This window comes from Macrobrachium nipponense, chromosome 14 (genome assembly GCF_015104395.2).
Source record: "Macrobrachium nipponense isolate FS-2020 chromosome 14, ASM1510439v2, whole genome shotgun sequence".
NCBI lineage: Eukaryota > Metazoa > Arthropoda > Malacostraca > Decapoda > Palaemonidae > Macrobrachium > Macrobrachium nipponense.
Window position 1 is genome coordinate 30,679,863 of NC_087207.1, and position 20,555 is coordinate 30,700,417.

Sequence of the window (20,555 nt, forward strand, 5' to 3'; positions counted from 1 at the left end):
AAATGCATATTGACTAAAGTTTTATTTCCATATAGTAAAATAAAATGCATATTAACCAAGCAAAGAAATTTTATTTCAATTTACTGTACATATTCACAATAGCTTAATTTGGCAATAACATAAAATTTTACATATTCCTTATACTGATGAAATTTGAAATTAACTTCAGTTCAATCTCAACAGGCCATCAAAGTTAATGCAACTAAAACAGCTTCTAGCAGCAATACTTTTTACATTGTTTAATCATTCACAAAGGGTTTCTAGCTTATATAAATACACGTCATGGATGTGAAGTTTTCCACAAATGGCTTCCAATACTGGTCGCGATGTAGGATTCCAGCAACAGGTCAAAATGTTAAGCAGCCCACAAATTACTTCCAGCATCTAAAGGACTTTTATCATTATGTAAAATAGTCTACAAATGGCTGCCACACGATTTGGAACCTTATTCAAATGGCTTCCACACAGTGGTGTCCACAAATTGCTTCCAGCATCTTTAAGTACTTTGTCACGATGTGCAATCGTCCACTAACGGCTCCATCCCTAAAGAAGTTGACCAGCATCACAAAGCACTTACATCATCATTTAGCTATTTATCCTTTATCACTTAATCGTCTTCGCAACGCACCTTGCGTTCAAAATCTTTAAACTCTTGACATGTGAAGTACAGCATGACAAAAGCTTTCAACACCAATATGTAGTTTTCTTCATCCAGCAGCCTTTAACCTCATGACTAAATCTTGCTTGCAACATAACTCTGCATCTTCAAGTACTTTCATTCTCCATTTTCCTCTCCTGTTAATTTCAAAACTTCTGAATAGCTGCTCCATATCTGTCTGTTAAATGTGACAATCTTTACAGAAATATAACAACATTTTAACTCAATTGCTCAATAAAACCTGTCAATATAATTAAAATATAAACGACAATCTTTACAAATAAATAATGACTTTACAATGAAATAAAGAAATTTAACAAATGACAACTTAAGAATTTCAACATATTACTTTACCAACAAATTAACAAATTACAAAAATTCCAATAATAATAAATTCAACATTGCTTACAATATTAATATTAGACCACTGACTGAAATCTTTTCACCTAGTTAATACTGAACAACACATACTTAAATAGCCAGGTGGCAATATACGATGTAGATAGGATAGTCGCCTCGAAACCCGTCGCTAACAATTTTCGTAGCTTGATCTCCATGACCGGATTGCCTTGAAACCTGCCGAAAAATAAATTTACTTAATATGAACATTGTATAAATGTCAGTACAAACTGATCTGCGATCATTTATGAAAATAAAGCATTCATGAGGATCTAGTTTGTAAACAAAAATTTCTGGTAGTCCTAAAAATTCCAAAAGTCTTAAGCAAGGGCAAGCAAAATTGAGAATTTCTTAATGATAAAGCCATCAATAAATATTTGTGCGCTCTCAAACAATACCTTATAATATTTATTATACTTCGCTAGAATTAATAGTCATCGACTGTCCTCATTTTGAAAGGCTACATTGACTAATACTGCAATTTTGTAAGGCAAGTGTGCAAAACAAGTGCAAAGCCAAAATATTAAGTTACCAAAAAAATTTAACTTTCCATTCTGTGTACGACTAAAAGCAGGAGAAATCTTGGCTTCAGGTGACCATTAAGGACCAAAAGGTCTCAATACATATTCCAAATACTCTCCCAATTTGTATAATTTAGATACAATGCACCACAAACCTGGAAAGCAGTATCAAATTAGGTCGTAATATCTGCTGTATAAAAATTTATTGATAGACTACAATGCTAAAATAGTTTCTTAAAAGTTCACAGATTCATACCCAAGATAAGTCCTCCTGAACTCAACATGTAAGTGTTTACATAATAAAAATATGGAATGTTAGTCCATATATATAAAAGAATAAAACTAAAGAGGTCAACCAGATTGCTTGCAGGAATGTGATCAGACTAGAGACGCTAAAGATGACGTATACAATAAGTATGTAGGCTAAGATAACATGCCGTCACCTGTAGTCACTCAATTGTTTATAAACATTAGTCCAAGCTCCCTGCTTGAGACAACTACCGCCTACGTGATCTGTAGCGTGTCTCATTTGATTGTGTGTTCGTATGAAACTATGTCATTGTATGTATGTTCATATGTTCGAACTACTGTCTGTTCCTTCATAACTTGTAACGGAGATGGTAGACAAGCAGAACAGAGTTAGCTATCGACATTAGAAGACCTGTACCTCTTTACCTAAGCTTTATCATGTAGAGGAATAGGATTAGCCATCATCATTGGCAGAAGCGATCAAGCTATCGTTATTAGAAGACTTGTACAATCATACCTGATCTTCACCATGTAAAACTTCAGAAGAAATTATATCTATTTTTATACTTAGTGTTTTCTACAAGAACCTCACCGAACCATGAGTTTAACACATCGTCGTAAAGATAATACCGACTTCGTAAGTGATCTACAAAACCCCAGACACTCCATTGAAGATGGAAGTGCAATACCAACCGACTTAGCGTATAGATTATCGCTAGTCTAACATTACCTCATAGGGCGCCTTATCATACAAGGCACAAGCCCTAATAAACAGACCATCGATTCCTAGCCAGTGCCAAGATTTTGCTATATATTTCAAACTTATGAAACAACCTTCAAACAGCAGCTGGTAAGTAAAATCTGATCTTCCTTGCATATGGCAGAGAAGTTTTTTCTAAATGCCACTTGGCCAGCAGTGTCCGTGGTTAGCACTTCTCACAAATTTAAGCAAACTTTTACACTGGCAGCTCAAGAGTTTTCTTGTAAACTACAGAAATTGTGAGTCTTATCTTGCAACTGTCCCTTCAAACTGAAACTTAGCATTTGTTCCAATAAGCGATTCCTTCATATTTACACAAAATTTGTGAAGGTAATGAGTCTAGCTTGAGTGCGTGTGTATTCAAGTACGTTTAATTTTGCTATAAGTCAAGTACCCAAACATTTCTACATTACTTATCCCCATCTACACAGAATTGCACAAAGTTTATCATAAGAGTTCTTGCAAACAGTTATACACCGGTATAAAGTATAGTAACACCCCCCCCCCCCCCCCCTTCTCTACCATATCAATACTCAAACGCAACACAAGCACAAAATTTTAACTTAAAAAAAATCTTCCAAAATAGTAAGAAAAGCATTTGAAAAGGCAAATCTTGATAAACTTTAATTTCGTAGAGATTTTCAGTTTCCGTAAGAAAGTAATATGTAACCAGTTACTCTGATCTCATTGAAGACTTTTAAACATCACTGTTGGAACAATATAAGCTGCTCCAATTTACTTTTATACCAGTGACATTTCTCAAAGCAATCATTCACATTATAGGCCTTGCCTACCTCATTTTGAGACATCCGTAATTGCCCGTATCGTGGAAAATTAAATTATAATAGCATTCAATTGACGAAACTACGTCAAATCTAAAATGAGTCTAAATAATTCTCTATATTCTTGGCAATCTATTAGCCACAATAATGGTCTCCATGAATGGAAAAAGTTATCGGGTAAAATTTTTCCTACCCAAGTACTTGATAAATCTAGCGTGTTTAGTGTATGAATTCACGAAGAGAATTTCTTTCGTGCATTCTACTATGCACACTTCCACATTACAAAGCCAAGCCTGGTTTTGCTGTTAACTTCCCGACTCCGCAGAAACAAACCAACAGATCCTCGAAGTTATAACAATGTCTGTCCCAGAAAGAAAATTTAATAAAAAAAAAAAAACTAATGGAAAGCACAACAGGCAACTCGGGCGCGGTATGCATCGAGGAAAAGGCCCTCTTAATTAGCATTGGCTGTGGTATTACTATACATACCTTTACCACCGTATTGATTACCAAACAAATGTAATTCATCAGGGTTGATAGTACGGTACAAGGGTAGTATTACAAACTAAATGCTTAAAGGTAACTACATAGGGGAATTACATATATTGAGTAGAAACCACTCATTAAAAGAATGCACTGCAAGACAAGTCTTGATTAATTACTACATAGGAATTACCATATATTGAGCAGAAATTATGCTCATTAACACAATGTACTGCAAGACTTGTTAATTACTACATACAAAATTCGCAACTTCTACATATACTGTACTGGACATTAATAGAGATATAATTTGAAATACTGCTAAAATATACTATTCATCAGGTTTCCGTTTAGGAACAAACTTGCTACAGAGCCGCATGTGATAATTCACAGTAATGTGCAATTTCTGAAATGCTAAGATGTTTCAATTAATTTACTGAACGAATATTTTAGGTGAAGTTAACGCCAAATTTTATACAAAAGTTTAGAAACTTCTAGTTTTAATGATGCTACCAGGAAACTGCAGAATGAGGTGGGGTACGATTTAGTTTACATACAATATGATACAGTATATACGTTTTACTGAATATACATGTCTACTGAGTATCTGGAGCAAGCAACTTTTGAGATGTCAAAAGGTTTTTCAGTACACTAGGTTGTAGAAAATGCTTAAGTAGGTCAACTTTACTCAGTGTCGCCCTCTGGCTGTAATGAGTAATGTCCTCGTACTCCATGAGATGACTTAAGGTCTTCCTAACTCGCGACAATGTGCAGTTTTCTGATGGACGGACTGCCGGCAGTACCTCCCCTAGATATCGGCTCTGCAACCATGTCTGCTATGCATCCTTGCTCTCTTCTACTCTCCAGTCCGCGATGATTTTAGTCTAGTGGTTTTCCTAACAATTTTAATGTATTATCTTATTGAGTTTTTGAGCCTCTCTATTCTCTCCTTGTATCTTTGCATTATTAAAGGTGATAAAACCCATCCTTGAGGCTTACCAAATTCCATTTTCCTCATCTTAATTGAACACATTTCAAATAGCCAACTTTTGTTGGGTAATCTACTGAGCTGTAGAGTCTTCTATCATTTCTGCTCAGTCAAAATTACATATATGGCTAGTTTTATCGAAGGCCCCTTTTAAATCTATGAACACTATTTTAATCCTTAGGCATCACTCACTTTTAATACAGTGATGCGAGTTCCTCCTAGGCATGTAGCCATATAATTTTTTTCTTTTTAATAAAGCAATTGAAACTCTCTTGTATAACGAAAATTCAAGGATAACTTAAGCATTTCTTCAAATTATATTTTTAGCTAAATATCTATCAATTTTCTTCCCTAATACAAATCTGTCAGATGACAAGCCTCTTCCTGCGGCTCCTAAAGCTGAGCAGGTTTCATCCATATAGGCCCATCAAAATATTGTTTTCTCCCACCACCCTCTTACTACTTCACTTTGCACAATACCTTCATATAACTTCACACATCCTCAGTGCCTACAAGGCTCAATGCTGCTTACCTTGATCAGTTAAATTTTTTTACGGAGTCAAATTCGTTAATCCATTACCAGTTAATAATCCACATTGCATACATCAATAAATCTGTTGTGTACTGTTAGCAGCAAACCTTATTTCAACCATCCTGGAAACAAGTAAAACACAGATTAAACTAAAATATAACCCAAATTTGCTTTATATCCTATTTAAAATCAGCAGTCAGTACTGATGTGCAAACGACTACACCATGATACATAATCCTATCTTAGCCCTTACTCCCCACATGAAATGCAAGATCAAACTACATCCATCTAATCAGAAAATCAGTTTTTCCTCACTAAACATTTGAAATTTGAAAACTGATACTTGGCAGTAATTTTAACCAAGAATACTTGGTGATTAACTCAGCAGTCAGGCAGTCGGAAGAAAGTTTTTCAAGTATCAGAAAAAGTTTACCAACCAATTAAATAAAATAATTGCATGCTCCACTAATACATAGTAGTTAGGAGTCATAATCCTTCAGTATTTATAGTGCTCAAACAGGGTCAAGTTTCCTCAGTTTTTGTGGCCTTAATGTTGAATTTAGTCGAAATACTGCAAACCTGTAATTAAAATTTTTTACTTACAATTTTCAATCACCTAGGAAAACTGGTATTAGCAGAAAGTCAGTTTGGAACTTACAAAACCTAGAATTTATCTTCACTAGACATATAATACATATTTGAAAACTGAATGGAGGTAATATGTTGTAACCAAGATTACTTTGCGAATAGAGCAGTAGTCAGAAGGAAGCTATTTAAGCACTAGAAAATATTGACCGACCATTTATATAAAATTATTGCATGCTCCACTAATATTAAGTTTTGATCTAAAACGGACTACTAAAAATTATATAAAATGTTTTGGTTAAAAGCTAGTCCTCACCTGAAACAAAACTGTACAGCCTTAGCATCAGTTTTTCTGTAAAACGTTGTTTCTCGAATATCTCTTGTGCATCCATACTAACAACTCCGTAGTTATTAGGAGTCCTAAATCCTCGAGTGATTTCGGTTTTCAACTAGACCAAGTTTGCTCCAGTTTTTATGGCCTTACTGTTTAATTCAGCTGACGTACTGCAAACCTGTAATTGAAATTATTTAAGCTATATATTTTCAATCAGCTAGGAAAACTAGGATCAGCAAGAACAGCAAATCATTTCAGAATTAACAACTTATCATATTCAAGTAAAATTAAAAGCCTGTATCCTGACCCAATCAATTCAAGAGGCAGTCCACGTTCAAATTATTTGGTTTAAATAACATTTTAAAGTATTAACACGTACATTACAATCACTTGATAACAACGTGCGTAATCAAAGTCGACATTTAAAACTAGTATATGGATTTCATGAGATGCGTTTGTCGTTTTGATATGATTATATACCGCATGTAATCAAACTACCATAATATAATCTAGCTAGAATTAACACCTCATCTATAAAGGAGGCTATTTTCATTTATAAATTAGGCGAATAAGTGGAATAATGCATTAAGCTTCAACAATTATGGAGACAGAACACCTAGATTAACAGTGCAACCCTTGACCACAAGATTTCACCAAAACCGTATGAATGCATTACACAAACTAATTAAATTCATTCAACTTTAATTAAACTAGAGCTGATAAAAGACTAGAAATTTCTTTGATTTTCGAAGGGCCTCTTATGTTTTCTGTTCAAGGTTATCCACCACCATTAAATTTCTTCCTTGCGTATGCCTATCGATATCCTGCTGACTTATTCATTGTAGGCAAAATATACTGCAATGTAAATACCAACAGAAAACCGAATGGTTACCTATTTAAATCAAACATTCACTATCTGAAATTTTATTCTAAACCTTCTTGTTTCCCTTAAGGGTTTTTTAAATGTTAAGAATGCTTGTTACAGAATTCTATTAAGTTAATCACTATTGTACTATTTATACTCAACGGACAACGCAATCCTTTCCTTAATTGTAATTAACACGACGCCAAGTACTGAACAGTTTGTTCATGCCCTTACCACTTCAAACTTTGGTTAGTTCACATCCATCTCTGTAAATATCGAAGTTTTACCATTATAGCAATAAGATATTTATAAGTATCTTTTCCATTTGATACGTCAAAATGCTTAAGTCTTACAGACAATGGAAGCCTTAAGATACTCCAGTTCAAGTACCATGGTCCACCAGTTCATAATTTAACCATAAAACTATACCCAAAAACGTTGGCCTTCAAAAAGCTATGATTCAGTATTCATATAGCTGTTTAATCACAATAGCTTACAAATTAAGCTCCAGCATAGCACATGTAACGCATCAAAAGTGCTGATCTTTTCTAGTAAAAATTTAAAGTAATTGTGAAAGGTAAATTATTAAATTGCCCAAGTGAAATATTTATTCCCAAACAGCAGCTAGCTTGTTATAAACAGAATAGCATAGACCTCACCGAAATATTTAACTAGAATAATTTCATACTTGAGAATACATACATTTATCAATCTGATTAAAATTAGTCAATTGGCTGTAATTCTCAATCATTTCCCTGTTTCCTCCTCCCAAAACTTCCACACTACAACTACACATGTATCATGTTGTACTGCATAAATTCGGCACTATATATAAAAAAATATGAATACAAAAAATGTTCCAAAGTTAACCAGTGACATTAAATTTCATATTAAAATTAAAATGTCTCAAGAGGGATAAAAGCATTGCTTAATGGATTACTTTGCCTACGGGAGGCCGGAGATTAATATTTGTTGAAGTGAAAGACCAAGAAGAGGGACTTTGCATTGTAGGGTATCGACTAGTTGTTCTAGTGTCTCTAAGCCAAACTTGGTACTGTAGTATTATCACAAGCCCACGACACTATTTTGTAAGATTTTCACTTGCCACTAGATTAAAAGGCCATCATAACTTCCACTAAATTTGAAAGGCCACCACAAACTACTTCAAATAAAGCTGGGATACTCAATATATCTTCCATTTAGCATTTACGTATTGTACAGGGCCACAGGTATTATCGATTCACATGATCCCTCTTTACTTTGATAGTGGTGTAACAATTGTACACAAAATTATCAGCCTCAAGGTCCTAAATGAAGTTTTCAAAGCAAAGCGTGCATAGTAACTTACGGGACAAATTCTCTGTCGTCAAAATACAAGATCAAAATGCATGAAGTTAACAATTATAGACAAAGTTAAGTGTTACTTAGTACCATATTCCGTGCTATACCAATACTTGGGTAACAAAGACTTAGGGCGCCTATGATGAGCTATTTCTGTTTCTGTATCGAATACTTAAGTATTTTATACCAGCCAGTGGTAAGCAGACTGCTTCTGTACTTTCCTTCACGATTTTAATTTCAGCTAAATATACGAGAAACCGCATTAGCTAGCAAACTTTTAGTTACGTGTACAGTACATGGAAGATCCTTCCAATTTTCATTCATAAAACTCTGCCTCGTATGCTTGATAGCTCTGAAGAGACTTATCTGGTGCCTGTTGGCCATAGGGTATTTCTATATCTACCAAAAGCTGGTATTGGGAATACAGATTATTCAATAGACAGCGTTCAAACCAAAATGTTTAATACCTCAGACTTAAATACACAGATTAGTCAAGAACCTGGCACATGTTGCCATGGAAAATCACTGTGTGCAATTTTAACCTTACTGAAGTCAAGGTGTTGCATTAAGATACTTGGTACTGCATGCAACACTGCTTTACTAACAGAATGAATTTAGCAAGAATAATTATCACTGTAGCAATAAATTACTGGAAGTTACTATCCCTTCCAAGCCTACCCCCTACCACCATGCACATTAACGTTCTGATTTACGTATTTCTATTTACAGAAAATTACAGTGCTGTACTAACAGAATGAATTGGGCAAGAATAATGATCACTAACAATAAATTACTGGAAGTTACTTTCCTTTTCAAGCTCACCCCCTACTACCATGCACATTATACGTTCAGATTTTTTCAAAGTTTTGTCCCGGGAGCAAAACTCAAAAAAAGCTAGTAACACCATTGAGTTATACACATTTATGATTCAGAAATGTACATATAAGCGGAGAAAACATTCTTGGTAATTATGAAAAGCGACTCATTAAAACTATCTTAACATAGTATATTGACACTTTTTTGTAGCAACCCCACTATACGAACGCCGTGTTTTGTGCAGAAAAAACTAACGCCGCCGTGTTTTGTGCAGAAAAAACGAACGCCGCCGTGTTTTGTAAAAAAAAAAAGTGTTTTGTGCAAAACCAACGAACATCATGTTTTGTGCAAAAAAAAAAAAAAAAAGAACGTGTTTTGCGCAAAAAGAAAACAAACGTGTTTTTGTTTTGAGTCGGGGGGGGGCAAAAAGCAAACAAACGTCCCCCCGTTTTGTTTTTTTTTTTTTTGCGCAGACAAACAAACGTGGTTTTTTTTGTGCGCGAGAAAAAAAAAAACGAACGTCCCGGTTTTGGTTTTTTTTTTTGCGCAAGAAAAAAAAGAACGTCGTGGTTTTTTTTTTTGCGAAAAGAAGCAGAAAAAAAAAACGAAACGTACGATGTTTTGGCGAGGCAGAAAAAAAAAAAACAAAAGTGTTTTTTTGCGGCGGAGAAAAAAAAAACGAACGTTCGTGTTTTTGGAGGGGAAGGGGGGCACGAAAAAAAAAACGAACGTCGGGTTTTTGCGCGGGGGGGGCAAAAAAAAAAAGAAAAAAAAACAGAACGTCGTGTTTTGCGCAGAAAAAAAACGAACGTCGTGTTTTGCGCAGAAAAAAAACGAACGTCGTGTTTTGCGCAGAAAAAAACGAACGTCGTGTTTTGCGCAGAAAAAACGAACGTCGTGTTTTGCGCAGAAAAACGAAAGCCGTGTTTTCTGCAGAAATAACGATAGAGATGCCATCTTTGGTGTTTCTCTACGCGGAAATCCTCTTCGGGACGCCATGTTCAGTACCATCCCCTGTGAGATGTATGTAAAATGATCATTTCACATTTTGGAAAATTCTTCAATTTGCCTCACCTGTACTACATCACATGCACCTTTTCTATATTGTTCAATAAAAAAGACCATTAATTAATAATTATCTCTGTACGCAGCTCTTCAGACTTATCCAGGACTGTAGTGGGGGTCTGAACTTAAAAATAAGAGAATCACATTTCGGTAAATAACCCTGCTTAGATCACCTGTACTTCACAAAAACACCAGTTTGTAGATTGTTCATTGAAATTTTATTACTAAACATTGCGCGGAGCTCTTCCCTAGAATTACCAAAAAATGATGTACGAAAACAAGAAAAGGTAATTCCAGGGAATAACTATGCGTGGACTGCAAGGAACGTTCCGGCGAATACCACAGCCACTAGGGATTGGGGCGTCAAATGTATTCCTCAGTGTTTAGTACTAGCCCCTGGGGGTTAATTACAGTCTACCCCCAAAATGAACTATAAATTATTAATGAACCATCCAAATACTATGGGAAACTAATTTCCATAGTACCCAACGCGGAGTTATTACCTACATCTACCCAAGAAACATTTGATATTAAACATAATTTCCACAACAATTAGACAGTAAGGAGAGAGAGAGAGAGAGAGAGAGAGAGAGAGAGAGAGAGAGCGCGCGCATTCTAGGCAATAACTCCGCATAGACTGCAAGGAACGTTCCGGCGAATACGAAAGCCACTGAGGATTGGGGCGTCAAATATATTTAGACATATTTAGTACTAGCCCCTGGGGGTTAATTACAGTCGAACCCCCAATATAACTATATTCTTGAGCAAAAAATACTATAGGAACTGTCATTTCCAAAAAAATACCCGACGTGGAGTTATTACCTAAATTAACCAAAAAAACTGGAGCCGGCACATTTAAATTTATGATTTTAAAGAGCGCTGACTTCAACCTGACTAGAATAACAGGGTAATAAGTTCAGGAACTTATCTAGTACGGAAATTATAAATCAATTTAAAGACCTTACACTTGAAAATATAAATAAGTTTTTTTTCACCCCACTTTCATTAACCATTTCAAAGGCAGAAATTATAGTTTCATCAGCTGCTGGTAAGGTACTTTGTGGTCCAAGCCCTTTACGTGTTCCTACACAGTTGATCCGCAACTAATTTCCATCAGGCACTAAGCTATTTCAGAGGTTTATGCCTCTGCCTGTATCAGAATATCTATGCTGCACATCTTTAATCAATTTTCCAAAAGTCCTTGATGGGGGTTTGCAAGAGACACTCAAGGGTATTATTACAGTTACAACCATTATGGGAAATCTATTATATGAAGTTTTCATAATAAAACTAATATTGTAATACTTACCTGAACACCTGAATTAGCCCTGGTCACTGACCAGGTAATTTTAACTGTCAGTTACAAACGCTGCAGGTAAAATCTAGTCAAATGAGTTACGTGTTACCATTGGCAACGCTACTGCAAATACCGGCCACCAGAGGCCGGCCTGCCTCAATTGAATCATTCACTATCAAATTGAAGTGGGGAGGAGGGTGGGAATCATTCAGGTGTTCAGGTAAGTATTACAATATTAGTGTTGTTATGAAAACTTCATATTGCAATACACTCCCTGAACACCTGAATTAGCCCGATTACCAACATTTACTCGGAGATGGGATCAATCTAATTCAGCCCGACCTGTCCACGGAACATACGCAGGTAACTCATAAACAACCTACCCTGTATAAAAGCATAAAAGCATGTATCCTCACCTAGTTATCTAACTCGGAGGTGAGGATGTTTGCAAAGAAAGTACTTCAATATCAGCGTTGAGTCCAAGTACCTCCCATGTGATAAGCTATACTTCTTATTCATTGAGGTAAAAACAAATCTCCTCACCTGGTTGTCCAGCTCAGTAGGTGAGGATGCTTGCAGAAGTACCATACCGTCTGTGTCGAGTCCAAGGTACCGCCTGAGTCTGAAGAACTTCCCATGTGGTATTCTATACCTCTCATGTATGGAGGGGAAATGGTGAACCTCCCATGTGGCTATCTAGCCTCTCATGTATGGAGAAGTTGACTGTGCAAGACCTTCAGTTTTCTACTGCTCACTGATGTAGATGACTTGTGCTGAAGAAGTTGTAGTTATTCCAACATGACCATCAGGATCTGCCTAACCTCAAGGGCCTACAGGAACAATACACTCAGTCTAAGCTTGACCAACAGAAACACTAGAGTTCATTAGACTATCACTGCCTCCCTAAACTTCTAACACCCTAAAGTTCATTTAGACTATCACTGCCTCCCTAAACTCCTAACACCCTAACTCTACCAAGCCAACTATAAAACACAGTTACAGCAATGACAGGACCCCGCGAGTAACCTCTGAAGAAACTGAAATTCCCTAAGGTAGTGTGTTGGGAAAAAACACACACTCTCAAATAGCCACCTACACGATCGCAGACACCGAAACCTTCCTCCGGAAGCCAAAGGGTAGCCCTCCACAATACTTTGCGCCCTTGGATTGACTAAGAACCCCTTCTTATGAATGACTGGATAGCGCTGCGGCAATGATTTAACAAGAAGTCCCTCCTCTTCTTGACAAGAACCTAGTATAACCATCAGAAATGTTAGTCTGGTATGTTACCAATACTAAACCTGAACTTGAGTCCGAGCAGGTGAGGGAAGGAAGTACTCCCAGTAGACACAGAATCAAGGTTGAACCCACATTGAAACCCCTTAAGGTGGAACAGAAAAGCAGCAGGAAAATGAGAAAATAAGCAGAAGGAGAGAGAGAAGTCACTGCGAGTAACCACCGGAGCACCTAGCGCCGACATTGTGCAGGTGGAGAACCAACTGTGCGGTACAGAGTGCTTTAATGACGGGTTACGAATTGTGGAACCAATAGGAGCCGCAGAAGGAAATTATCAGCTACCCTAAGAAGGGGGCCGAGGGCACAAAAAGTGCTAACTATGATGCAGACAAACTGCCAACGGCCGTAGCCCCCCGGCAATCACCGCGGTAAGCATGTTACGTCTCACACACCTAAGGTATATGAAAGGGAACGAAGACGGAAGACTAACTGCCCTATGAAAGGAGTGGGTGATGACACAACCGGTATTGATACAGTCAATGATGGTGCAGATTAATCTCCAACTGCCGTAGCCCCCGCAAGAACTACGGAGGACATTACGTACCAAAACAAGTAAGGATAAAAATATGGAGTTGCGGATACCGCCTTGAAGCATCAACACCAGCAGCCTGAGAACTACAGGACCCGTGGAAGGTGCTAATAAGGCAGCCCCTACAAAATTACTTCCTTTTACCCTGAAAAGAAAGAAAAGAAAGAGAGAGAGATGAGAGAGAGAGAGAGAGAGAGAGAGGGAGGAGGACGAGAGAGAGAGAGAGAGAGAGAGAGAGAGAGAGAGAGGTTGAAATCCCCAAATTTCAGGATGAAACTGAAAACTCTTGCTCTGCTGTGTTATTGGCAAAGAAAACAGGATGAGCGAGAAGACTCCAAGTGACATCCGAAGAATGACCAGATAAAGAAGATTGTGTAGACAAGTTTTAACAGAAAAACTGGGCGAGAGAGAAAACTAGACAGTGTTTTCCCCACAATAATCTGACAACCATTAGAAAATCAAGAAAATTATTCAAGAAGTGAGCGTGAATACAGTTTGTATTGAGCTACAGTAATTGACCTGCGTTAATTAGATTTTAATAATTAAAATCAGCACTACATTGCAAATAAGTCTTCCTATATCTCTCGCGCAGCTGGTGTAGGCAGCAGCGTGCAGTCAGACAGAGATTGTTGGGTTTAAAATAGAATTTAGGCCAGAGGCCGAGTATTGGGACCCATGAGGTCATTCAGTGCTGAAAGGAAATTGACAGAAAGGTGTTTGAAAGGTGTAACAGGAAGAAAAAACCTCTGTTGCACAATGAAACAAGTGTTAGGAGAGGGTGGAAAATAGGATGAATAGAGAGAATATGAAATCAGGAAATTAAAAAGAGAGAGAGAGAGAGAGAGAGAGAGAGAGAGAATTACTATCTTCTAACATCTCCACCTCCATAAATTTCCCACCTCCGTAAATTTGCACCCTCTTCTAAGTTAAAAAGTATTATTTTAATGATAATATATACTCTCATAACTGCGTACAGCTATGAACAAACTACCCAGATCTTGTTGCTAATACGATCGAATCCGATAGCAACATCACTTTGTATTCATCCGCGTGCGACAGTAACCGAATCTGATAGCAACATCCGTTTATTGTATTCATCCGCGTGCGACAGTAATTACTGTATTCGTGTTATAAATGTAGCTGAAGCTGATAAGGCAATATTACGTGCATCAGCAAATAGAAGTCCCAAGCTTTTGTATGAATTCAAATGCAGCCATGGTAAAAGAAACTAATAGCATGAAAGAGCTCATTTACTGTTGTTTTCACACCGACAAAAGATCAATAAAACAAGGTTCGTAATACCTATGAAAACGAGAGGAATCGCTAAATTTTACGCAATCTAGCCCGAGGGAAAAACTAGCTTCCAATGAGACTTTAGTCAAATTTTGGCCTTAAATTACATCGTAAGACGAACTATATGACTTCTTTCCATATAAGTTAAGTATCCAGATATTTATTTATGCTAACTAGGAACAAAAACATTAGCCGAGATCAAGTGATATGGTTTAATCTGGAGCAAAGGAAATAGACTAGCCGGCATTATTGTCTGCCTAAGCCACGCCTCCATACAACAGTGCTGTTTTGACGACAAGCTTGTGTAATTGTAATTTAATTGAAAAGTAATCAATTAATATTTTAAGGTAATTAAATGTAACTATTAGGCTTAATATTAATTTCAGTGGTCACTGTAATTTGGTAATACGACCGGTAATTATTTTTGTAACTAATTGACATAAGCCTAATGTAATTACTGACGGTAATTAGTCTGTTAAACGGATGAAGACGTCATACAAACGAATTCCTTATATCTGATATCTGATTATATGGCACAAGATACCATTATTGACTATGTTAAATGTCAACATAGTTGAAAACACGTCTCCTTCAAGACGACAAACATAGCATAAGTGAGGAAGAGTTGTTACGTTAGTCATGCTAGCCAATCAGGACAAGAATGAGCTGGATATGGCGACGCAAACTCGTATTCGCCATCAGCTGATTCCAGAGCGAGAATGACTGCCGAGTTGGTATTTATACTACGCTAATATGATGATACATATAATACACTTATAATGCTGAAGTCAAGACAGAATCTGATCTTTATTCCTGTTCGATTACATTCATATTGAATTATCCTAAGGTCGGATTCTTGTTCGTGTTCAATTTACACCTGTACTGAATTATCCGAAGTCAGAATGCCTTGAGCTTACAGCGTTAGCCACTATAGAAAATTACTCTACCGATATGTATTACAGCGAATACTTTAGGGTAGGCTACTGTATATGCATATGATATATCAGTGATCAATAGGCTAGCCCTAGTTAATGGTTATTCGATTTCTCTATATAATGAATTATCGTAAGTCAATATGCATTGAACAGAAAATTAGTTGATATTAACAATTACCATATCGTATATGTAGAGGAAAGGAACCTTTTAAGATGAAGCAGCAGTATTCAACACTTCAGAACCCGAAACCAGATCTGAACGACCAACCATGGCCTAGAAAGCTTCTGATGCAAGGAACTCTTAAGCAGGAAAAGCCCAAAGAGGCTCTAAGGACACGGTCCCTCTATAAACTACTACTTATAATAGAAAACCAACCTGAAGAAGCCTGCACTTCTCTTCCTGAACACTATGTAGCCTATTATCCCTTCTCGTCTGTATCTGACCTAAATTTTCATCATCCTGAGAACTTACACATCGAGGGAAAGGGAAATCTGCTGCCAAAACTGCCTGCTCTGCGCCGGGTGGGCCGGCAGAACGTACCCACTCGGAGGCTTGCGGTTCTCCATCATCCCCAGCACCCGTTAGGGCTGGTTCTGGAACAGGCAGGGGGGCTGAAAAAGGACGATTAGAATAAACTATACTACTACCACCACAATCTCTATTTTGTTTAAATTAATCGTCAGGGTAGAAATATATGCTAAACATACTAGATGATAACCTGTCCACTAATTTCTTGAATAACTAACTAATGTTTCCTTGTCTCCTCACCAAGACAAACATCTCTGACTGGTATTACACTGAACCTTCCTACACGAAATAACGAAAAGAACGTCTATCATGTGTGAGGGTACTCATCCTACACTTGCAGGGCGTGCAGAGCCGATAAGCACCAACATGTCCAGCAGTAGAAGGCTCGATCATTGAACTGTAGATGAAGTAGAAGAGAGGCATTAGAAGATGGGGACTGTTTATTTTCTAACTTATCCATAGTGAGTACAAAGTAGCTATCCAAAGTCAAACGGGAGAAAAACGTTATTAACAGTCCAAGGTTGTAATCTGTATCCAAAATACAAATACTCTGAGTGGGGTCAGGATAAATTACCAAAAGTTCGCCTGATGTGGGACTAATCTGAACAGCATGGCGAACAAGAAACAATTGAGGATACAAGCCTCTGGTGGCTGGTATTTGCACCAGTGTTGCCAACGGTAACACAGGTAACTCATTTGACTAGATTTTACTTGCAGCGTTTGTAACACTGACAGTTAAAATTACCCACTTAGTGGGTAAATATGTGGGGATACAGTTCGGGCTGGTCAGTGACCAAGGCTAATTCAGGTGTTCAGGGAGTGTATTGCAATATCAATATTTTTCACGAGTAAAGCACGTGATAACAACACACTATTGTAGGTCTTGTCTTTTTCTAAGTTCAGTGTAGCCTATATCTTTCTATGTGCACGCGAGGTAGCTCTTGTTAGTTTGTACATCTGTTTTTATCTTTCTTGGCTCCTCCCCATTGCGTAATGTGACAATATTTGCTTAAATGCACTTTTCCTTCTCCCACTAATGTCGCTCCTCCAGTCAAAATACGGGGATCTTTTTAAGTTATATCATTGGCTATTTTTTTCCCCCTTATTTTTTTTTTTTGTCTATGACAATGTTGGTATTTCTACAGAAGCAATCCGCGGTGGCTTAGACTATGGCAATTGACTGTTTCCTATGTTATTTTAGTTGCTGTACAAGATTTAAAAATAATATCCATTCGGGCAGCTGTAACTAAGCAGTAATTTACCTTTGAAAGTTACATAATAGCCGTACCAAACCCAAAGGTACTTACAACCCTTGTAAATCAACTAAAATAACAAAGAAAATGTCAATTGCCATAGTCTAAGTCACCGAAGAACGGTCCTATAGGGGACGGTACCAAGTATTCGTTACGGTGAGGGAAATGTAAACACAGCTGCCATGTTTGAACTCCCCAACCACCACAGAGCCATATGTTCACTAAGGGGGGGGGGGGGGGGGCGGGGGGGGGGGGGGGGGGGGGTAACGCACAGGGGGAGGGTGGACGGGTAAGGTGGAAGGTACGAGTTGTCTTAGCAGCACCCCACTGAATAATAACAGAAACCTTAACGTAACTTTCGGCAAAAGCCTAACACTCACTTCCCTAACAAATAATAATTAAAGGCCTAACCTAACCTAGTAAGGAATGTAACCTAACCTAACCTAGTAGGGAACTTAACCTAGAGGGAATGCTGCCTGACCGCACGGGGGAGGGGGGGAGGCCCTCCGTACCCCACCTTGAAGACCTAGCCTAACCTAGTAAAGAATGTAACCTACCTAACCTAACCTAATCGGGAAGTTAACTTAGTAGGGAATATTACCTGACCGGGGGGGATTAGGCCTAACATAACCTAGTATGGAATGTAACCTAACCTAGTAGGGAATGTTGCCTGTCCAGGGGGGCCCCCCTTAAAGGTGTAACCTAACCTAGTAAGGAATGTAACCTAACCTAACCTGGTAGGGAACTTAACCTAGTAGGGAATGTTGCCTGACCGGGGGGGACCGTACCCCCCCTCCCTTAAAGGCCTAACCTAACCTAGTAAGGAATGTAACCTAACCTAGTAAGGAATGTAACCTAACCTAACCTAGTAGGGAACTTAACCTAGTAAGGAATGTAACCTAACCTAGAAGGGAATGTAACCTAACCAACCTAACCTAGTAGGGAAATGCTGCCTGACCGGGAGGGCGAAGCCACCCCGTACCCCCCTTAAAGGCCTAACCTAACCTAGTAGGGAATGTAACCTAACCTAACTAACTTAGTAGGGAACTTAACCTAGAAGGGTTGTTGCCTGACCAGGGGGGCAAACCCCCCTTAAAGGTCTAACCTAACCTAGTAAGGAATGTACCCTAACCAACCTAACCTAACCTAAGGAGTTGCCTGAACGGGGGGGGGGGGGGGGGGCTTCACCCCCCTCATTGAAGACCTAACCTAACCTAGTAAGGAATGTAACCTAACCAAACCTAGTAGGGAATATTGCCTGACCGGGGGGCTTCGCACCCCGTACCCCCCTTAAAGGCCTAACCTAACCTAGTAAGGAATGTAACCTAACCAAACCTAACCTACTACGAGATTCAGGGCCTCTGTAACACATTTTTTTGGACTTGCTCCTAGTCAAAGCATCGGATGTAGCTGAAAGTTGACATATGTATATTTTACAACCACACAAATTTTGTCAGCATTATCAATAACCTAAACCCGATAGTTTTAATTTTTATAGAGTAAAATTATCTAACCGACGCCATGGCCAATGATTACAAGCCAAGAGTCGAAAAATGACAATTTGTCGAAAATTGCATTTTTCCTAACTATACAAACCTGAGGGCCTTTAACAATAGGAAGGTAACTAGCGGCAGCTGGGACGGTCGTAAGCTTCGAACAAGGGGGAGACAACGGTAGTTAACTGCTTGTCCGATCGTGCGCGCGCCCGCGCGCCCGAGAGGTGAAGAATCACTTTTTTGCTTTAGGCCCATGCAAAAAGTTGCAGAGTGAGGGGTGGCATGAGGTGGGACTATATGTAAAGGACCTCAGGTTTGTATAGTTAGGAAAAATGCAATTTTCGACAAATTGTCATTTGTTCCGATACGTAATACAAACCCTCGGTCCTTTAACAATAGGAAGACTCACTTCTTGGTGGGAGGAATCTGAGTCTTTTGGTGAACAGACTGGTGGGTTTTCGTCCCAACCCTGGATGCCTCCCTGGTCGTAAGAGCAAGGGAGGGATCCAAACCTCTGTCCGATTGATCGGGGTGTCACCGCAGGATCAATGGTCAGACCTCTGGGCCAAGTACTAAGAGAGAGGCAAGCGTATCTCTTCGTACCAGCAAGCAGAACTTGTTCCTGTTTGCAAGAGACAATCATAAAATGATGGGTTTGTCTCAATTTGGCATCCACTTCCTCCCCCTTGTTGGAAGAAAGTGGTGGATATTTACTCCTATCCCTACTGAAAGGGATAGGATGGTGCTCTATTGAGTAGCTCACCTGCATCTCGTCCTTACCCAGCAGGGTGACGACCGTGTCCCTCTACCCAAAGGTAGAGGGAAGAAAAAGATGGGAAGAGGAGCCAGTCACACTCTCATTCCTCATCCATTCTTACGGTCACACCAGGACTCGATGCTGTTCAGCTGCGAGGGTCGGGGGTTAACTACACAACGTGTTGAGCAACCACCACGGTTCCCAAGGAAGGACTCCAAGGAACTGTGGGCAATATCCTGAAGGTAGAAGGAGGTGGCATGCGGTCCGGTTGGACCAGGCGCCTGCCTTCATTACCTGCGCCACGGAGAAGTTCTTGCGGAACGCGAGAGAATGATTGAAGAGGCGTCCACACTCATCCTGGGTGTCGAGTTTCTTCAGACAGCTCCGTCGCACCTTCACAGGACAAAGCAGCATAGCCTTCGTATCGGAGGCGGTGACGTCCTTATTAGGGAGGGTATTGTGAAGGACTCGAACCAATCGTCAGTTACCGAAGGGTTCTGAGTCTTCGCTACGAAGATCGGTACGAATCGAGCGTCACAAATCCCCATCCCTTTGTGCTTGACTTCTCAAGAGAAGTCATGCAGTTACCTAAGACGAAAAGAAGGGAATAGTCGTATGACCTATCCCTCTTCTCGACTTTGGTTATGTACAGTAACTCATACTGACAAGCTATAAGACGAAGTAATGATTGCTCTGGAACAACCGAACTAAGTCCACAGCATAGTTCGTAACTGACTCGGACGCTCTGACAGCTGCCGACTGACTGGTTCGGAATCAGTAGAGGCAAGTTGT

The 20,555-nt window shown here is 38.7% G+C and overlaps 1 long non-coding RNA gene across 2 annotated transcripts in view; it reads right to left on the bottom strand.

The window, feature by feature from the left end:
• Positions 1–70: 70 nt before the first annotated feature.
• LOC135226083 (uncharacterized) overlaps positions 71–20,555 on the bottom strand; it is a 32,572-nt gene continuing 12,087 nt past the window's right edge. The window contains exons 2-5 of one of the 2 annotated variants that reach the window (XR_010317148.1): positions 6,274–6,469; positions 5,373–5,494; positions 1,130–1,234; positions 71–795 (exon numbers count right to left, since the gene is read on the bottom strand). This is a non-coding gene — a long non-coding RNA (uncharacterized LOC135226083). Of the gene's footprint in view, positions 837–1,129; positions 1,235–5,372; positions 5,495–6,273; positions 6,470–20,555 lie in introns of both variants that reach the window. The other variant, XR_010317147.1, reaches the window with a different exon arrangement.